Source organism: Opisthocomus hoazin, chromosome 2 (assembly GCF_030867145.1).
Source record: "Opisthocomus hoazin isolate bOpiHoa1 chromosome 2, bOpiHoa1.hap1, whole genome shotgun sequence".
Lineage (NCBI taxonomy): Eukaryota > Metazoa > Chordata > Aves > Opisthocomiformes > Opisthocomidae > Opisthocomus > Opisthocomus hoazin.
In genome coordinates this window covers 8,269,361-8,275,516 of record NC_134415.1, presented here as the reverse complement: position 1 = coordinate 8,275,516, position 6,156 = coordinate 8,269,361, and the positions used below count along the sequence as shown (strand labels likewise).

At 52.3% G+C, this 6,156-nt stretch overlaps 1 long non-coding RNA gene across 1 annotated transcript; it reads left to right on the top strand.

Annotated features, from left to right (window-relative positions):
- The first annotated feature begins 2,997 nt into the window (after nucleotides 1-2,997).
- LOC142360060 (uncharacterized) lies at nucleotides 2,998-5,917 on the top strand. The gene is made up of 4 exons (XR_012762805.1): nucleotides 2,998-3,140; nucleotides 4,536-4,755; nucleotides 5,347-5,390; nucleotides 5,873-5,917. It is a non-coding gene; the product is annotated as an uncharacterized LOC142360060 (long non-coding RNA).
- Nucleotides 5,918-6,156: the final 239 nt, after the last annotated feature.

The following is a 6,156-nucleotide window of genomic DNA, read 5'->3' as shown; positions in this document are numbered from 1 at the left end:
CAACAAGGGCAAGTGCAGGGTCCTGCACCTGGGGAGGAACAAGCCCATGCACCAGTACAGGCTTGGGGCTGACCTGCTGGAGAGCAGCTCTGCGGAGAGGGACCTGGGTGTCCTGGTGGATGACAGGTTAACCATGAGCCAGCAGTGTGCCCTGGCTGCCAAGAAGGCCAATGGGATCCTGGGATGCATTAGGAGGAGTGTGGGCAGCAGGGCGAGGGAGATTCTCCTTCCCCTCTACTCTGCACTAGTGAGGCCCCATCTGGAGTCCTGTGTCCAGTTCTGGGCTCCCCAGTTCAAGAAAGATGAGGAGCTACTGGAGAGAGTCCAGCGGAGGGCTACAAGGATGATGAGGGGACTGGAACATCTCTCCTATGAGGAGAGGCTGAGGGAGCTGGGCTTGTTCAGCCTAGAGAAGGCTGAGAGGGGACCTTATAAACGCTTACAAATATCTGAAGGGTGGGTGTCAGGAGGATGGGGCCAAACTCTTTTCAGTGGTGCCCAGCGACAGCACAAGGGGCAATGGGCACAAACTGAAGCAGAGGAAGTTCCAGCTGAACATGAGGAAGAACTTCTTCCCTCTGAGGGTGATGGAGCCCTGGGCCAGGCTGCCCAGGGAGGCTGTGGAGTCTCCTTCTCTGGAGATATTCAAGAGCCACCTGGACGCGGTCCTGTGTAGCCTGCTCTGGGTGACCCTGCTTCGTTAGGGGAGTTGGACTGGGTGACCCACAGAGGTCCCTTCCAACCCCAACCACTCTGTGATTCTGTGGTGCTCTCCAGGTGTCCTAGTGGTTACACAGGGAGGCACCTGTGACCATCTGTTAGCCAGGCAATTTTATCCCGCGTTCCAGTGGGTCAAATCCGAGCTGCTCTTCAGGTTACGTGTTGTAACGCAGCTTCAAACGCGCGTGTGTGCCCTGCTTGGCCTGCACACCCTGCTTACAGCTGAGGAACCTTCCCACTAGCAGGGGCTGCTGGGCTACGCCCGTACTGCGGCGTGCCTGCTCGGACCACGACCTGAGAGGCGAAGTGAGACCAGGTCCCCGTCCTTCACCCTTTGCACCTCAGCTGAGTGACGGAATGGGTTTTGTGTGTCTCACGTTGAGAATAGCTGAGAGTGCAGACTGTCAGCTCATGCTGAGAGAAAGCACGCCGGGCTTGAAGGCTGGCTGTGCTGCTCCCGGCTGCCTTTACGTACAGCCTCCACCGATGCTTGTACGTACTTGTCACTGTGTAGTTTCCATCATGCCGTGAAATTTTCCTGTCGCCACAGGGCTCAAACTCACTCTCTGGCAGAGTTCCCCGAGGCTCCATGGCTTTTGTCTGGCCGTTACGAGTCCCTGAAATCAGCCAGCTGAACGCTTGTGCAATGCGATGTTGATGTATTGTGATGGCTCGGCCTGTTCTGCCCCAGCTGTCACCCACAAAACTGCTCTGTTGTGTGAAGGTGGATCGTGAAGGCCAGTACAAGGAGTGTTGATGTGTTCTCCTGGGCTGACCCCAGCGAGGAGGGTCCCTACCTCTCCTGGCAGCCGGAAGGCAGCCGGGGGACGCCTGGTGAATGCGTCAAGGCTCACGCTTTACCTTTACCCGTAGCTGGATTACATGTTTTGCCTTCAGTTGGACGTTGCTGCCAACAAAACTGCTAATGCTGGAAATTCAAAAACTGCATAAAATGTTCCAACAGAAGAGCGGTTCGGATTTGCTTGAGCCTTTAAGTGCCTGGCAATCTTCTACGCCTTTCTAATTATTACCACATCATCTAGCATTTAAAATTACATTCCGGACAGGCAGGTCTAAAAGGAAATCCCAATTAGCTGCCTAATTTCAGAGAGCTGGTAACAGATCAGACTTCTTCATGCATCAGCTGCACTGTGTCCTGGGTTGGAAAATGCTCTGTTTGGGAATTAACCTAAGGAAGGGTCTCTTCTAGCTGGGTCCTGTAGCTGCAGCAGCACGCTGAGCCACAGCTCGTACCTCCACTGGCCACAGAGCGAAGCTGGGGGCCAAGGTACGGCTGCTTCCCGCTCCTCCTGCCCCTGGGCTGCAGCCCCGGGAAGGGCCCGGCGTCCGGGGCTTTTCATCAGGAAAACCCTGATGTGCTTTAAGAGACTGCTGCGGATCCCGGGGACAGAGGAAGCAATCCAGAAGGAAACGGGCTGCCCCAGTGATGCTTTGGGCTGATCTCCGGTGCTCCGGTAGCTTTGTAAGGCTGCTCAGGCAATGGCTGCTCAACTGCCTGTGGCTCTGTCCTCTTCCTCCAGCCCAGTCACGAGCACCAAATCTATTTCAGACCAACAAGTGGCAGAAACCATTCCGTTGTGGGTGCTCTTTGCGTTTTCCGATCCCTTTCTGGGTTTGTCTCAAGGTGAGTTGCTTCACAAGGATGCCTTCTGCCTGCGGGCCCTGCGTGAGGAGGGCAAGGGCAGGGTCCTGCACCTGGGGAGGAACAGCACAATGGACCAGTACAGGAGAGGGACCTGGGTGTGCTGGTGGATGACAGGTTGACCATGAGCCAGCAGTGTGCCCTGGCTGCCAAGAAGGCCAATGGGATCCTAGGGTGCAGCCTGAAGTCGTTTCGGGCAGGAGCAGCCCGGCAGGACGGAGCGGAGCCGCGGTCCCGGGGAACACACGAAGCCCCGCACCACGCCATTCCCCCCAGCACAGGCCGGGCGGCCGCCATCGCCGCTGCTCGGGCGCGCCGGAAGTGACGCGCCGCGTGCCCGCTCCCCTCAGGCTGCCATGAGGCCCGGGCGGCGGGGCGCGGGGCGGCGGGGCCCGGCGGCGGCGGGAGGCTGCGCGGCGGAGGGCTACGCGGTGGGGCAGGTGGCGGAGAGCCTCTGCCCGGGCGGGCCGCCCGCCGCGCCGCTCGCCCGCCTCTTCAGCGCCGCCGCCCCGCCGCTGCTGGTGGCCGTGGCGGGGGTGAGTGCGGCGCCGCGCCCCGCCTCCCTCCCTCCCTCCCGCCTGCGGTCCGTGCCTGAGTTTTGGGTTTTTTTTAAATGAAAATAAGAAAAGAAAGCGCACAGAAGAAGTGCAGAAAGCGTCAGAAGAGCAGAGCGCATCTGTCACGCGAGAGCCGCCTGTAAAAGCAAAGAAGGCCAGAAAGACGGAGCTTTCAAAGCAGAGAAAGGACTGGTGAACAGGTGGGTACCTGTTTAAGGTAAGATTAAAAACCCCTGCATCTAGATCAGTCACAGCGTCACGAGTTCGGGAAAACAGTGCAGTGCTGTTCTCCTGTTCACCTTGAACCTTGTGTTTAATAATGACAGAATCATCACTAAGGTTGGAAAAGACCTCTAAGACCATCAAGTCCAACCATCCACCCAACCCCACCATGTGTGCTAAACCATGTCCCAAAGTGCCACCCGCACGGTTTTTGAACCCCTCCAGGGATGGTGACTCCACCACTGCCCTGGGCAGCCTGGTCCAATGCCTGACCACTCTTTCAGTAAAGACATTTTTCCTAATGTCCCATCTAAACCTCCCCTGACACACCTTGAAGCCATTGCCTCTCCTCCTATTGCTGGTTACCTGGGAGAAGAGACCAACCCCCACCTCACCACACCCTCCTTTCAGGTAGCTGTAGAGAGCGATAGGGTCTCCCCTCAGCCTCCTTCAGACTGAACAGCCCCAGCTCCCTCAGCCGCTCCTCACCAGACTTGTTCTCCAGACCCCTCCCCAGCCTCGCTGCCCTTCTCTGGACACGCTCCAGCCCCTCAATGTCCTTCTTGTAGTGAGGGGCCCAAAACTGAATGCAATATTGCTTTTTGAGAGGATTGCGAAAATTTTCCGTAGTTTGCCCCAGGAAGCAGTCAATACGTCCAACCTCTTGAAGCCGCGGGTCCGTGAGGCGTGGGTCCCCAGTGGGTTGGCGAGCCGGCGGGTCGCAGGCTGTAGCACTGGGGGAGTTGTTCTCTGAGGCGCAGGGCGATGCTTTCTGGCTGTAGTTGGCTCTCCAGCAGACCTGCGGTAGAGAAGTTTGATCGGCTGTAGCTCGAGGCTGACACGTTGTCCTCTCTCTGGCACCGTGTGGTGTAGGCGTCTCCCATGCCTGTGAGGCTTTTGTTTGCCGTTTTTGCGTCCGTAGCCTTCCAGAGGCTTCTTCAGGTCTGCTTCTCGTTCGTGCGGTTATGGCAGGTGCGGGAAAGGTGGAGGTTTGTTGGTGCGCGGGTGGGTCCCAAAGGGTTGGCTGCTGTGAGTGCCCTGGGTACCTGGAACAATTAAATCTCTTCCTAGTTCCAGCACGCAAAGATGATTTCCCGCCCCCTTCAATTTTAGAGGATATCAAATTATTCTGAATTCTTTCTTTGTTACTCCTGCTCAATAGCAAATGTGGTGTCCTGAGGACAGCAAATAGTTTTCCATGTTACAGAATAGGCAGATAATGTTTAATGCATAATAAGTGATATCAAGTTTGAAATTTTACATTGAACATCATAATTTAAAATATAAGTTGGAAGTTTATCTTGGAGGCTTTGGTTCTCTGACCTCAGAAACTGTGGTTTTTTCCCATAATTTGCTTGTCTTTTTGTGGTAAGAGAGAGCGCTTTGGAGCGGGCAGATGAAGAGGAGGAGCAAAAACCGATTCAAAACAAAGCAAGTTAAAAAAAAAGGGCATCTCATGCCATCACCAAAAGCGTTGTTGATTCAGATACTGGCACTAGTGTAAAACAGCAAAAGGAGAAGAGGGTGGATGACGAAACGGTGAACAGGAGAACGGTGTTTGTTGGAAACCTGCCGGTCAGCTGCACCATTCAGGTATGTGAGTGGGTTCCGTCAGCTAAAGGAATGAAAAGATGGGGATGCTTCCAGCTGAGAAGTCACACGTATTTGTGACTAAAATTACTTTTTGGGAGGGTAGGAAATAATGCTCGTTATCAGAAACCGTCAGAGGCAGCCTCTTTGGTTTTACTGGAGTTGGGCTCTTTACAGCATCTTTCCTTTCGTCTCATTTTACTCTTCCTGTAGCAGCAGTTGATAGTATCAGAGCTGCATTTTCTCCGCAAGAAAAATGCCTTTATTGTTACTCATTTAGCTAAGGTATTACCTGGTTTTGAATCATAGTAGCAAAGACACATTGATTGTAAATCAGTGTACTCTGTACAGTAGTTGAAGATAGCAGTCCTGGAACTCAAGAAACGCAGTGGATGAAGCAAAGCAAGCTGTCTAATTCTCAGGCATTTCTAGATCATCTCTAGGAACAGCCGCTTCCCTCATCTGCTCACTGTACTGGCTACATGGCTGTGGGTGGGAATGGTACCTGTTTGAATTCCTCTTTGTCTTCAAGAGCAAATATTTGAGGTAAATTGGCACTAGGCCCACTTAACCAAAGCTCTTTGTATCTTAAAGGTTCCGGCAGAAGATACTTCGTCCAAAAAGTTAGCAGCAATAAAGTAGGTTCCTCTTGTGAATTTCATCCTTTATTTTTCAAGGCAAACGTAATTTTTAAGTGTTGGTTGTTACATGTGTGACTATATTCGTTTCTTAATTTTGTGTTTCTTTGACTTCTGTAATCACCTTTGTGTGTATGCAAGTTCTCTTGAAAATTGAAAAAGAGTTATGTGCCTGGTGTACTAGTAATTCGTTATCTTAGGTTGTTTTTCTTACATTTTAGGAGGGAGGAAGATGCTAATAGTCTCTAATTCCTTTGGATGTATTTATGAGCTGAGGAAGCCTGAGCAGGGTGCATATCCAGGCTGTGCAAGATGTGCAGTGAGACTCCCTTGAGCGCAAGGGGCTAGCTTGACCTGTAACAAAAATGAAGTTGTTACTGCGCACGCAGCCAGAGGAAGCACAAATACGTTTAACAGGAAGGGCTCACGCGCTGCACGCTGTCTGAATTACTGAAACAATGCGCGTCTTTTTCATGTTCCAGGCATAAGGTGCACCCTAATGCGAAGTTCGTTAATGCTTATGTTGTATTTAAGGAAGAATGCGACGCCATTAAGGCTTTGAACGAGTAAGTCTGGGTTTTGTTGCTCATTCCCTGTTGAACTGCCTCCTCCCTTTTGCTTGAATCAGAATAAAATGTTTTTTTCAAACTTAAAGTTGCTTTTGGAATAATGCTGTGCCATGGCATCGTAGATCAAATAACGCTTACTCATTTCATTTTTAAAATTTTCTGCTTTTGGCTGCAAAAGAAATGGAACAGAAATCTCT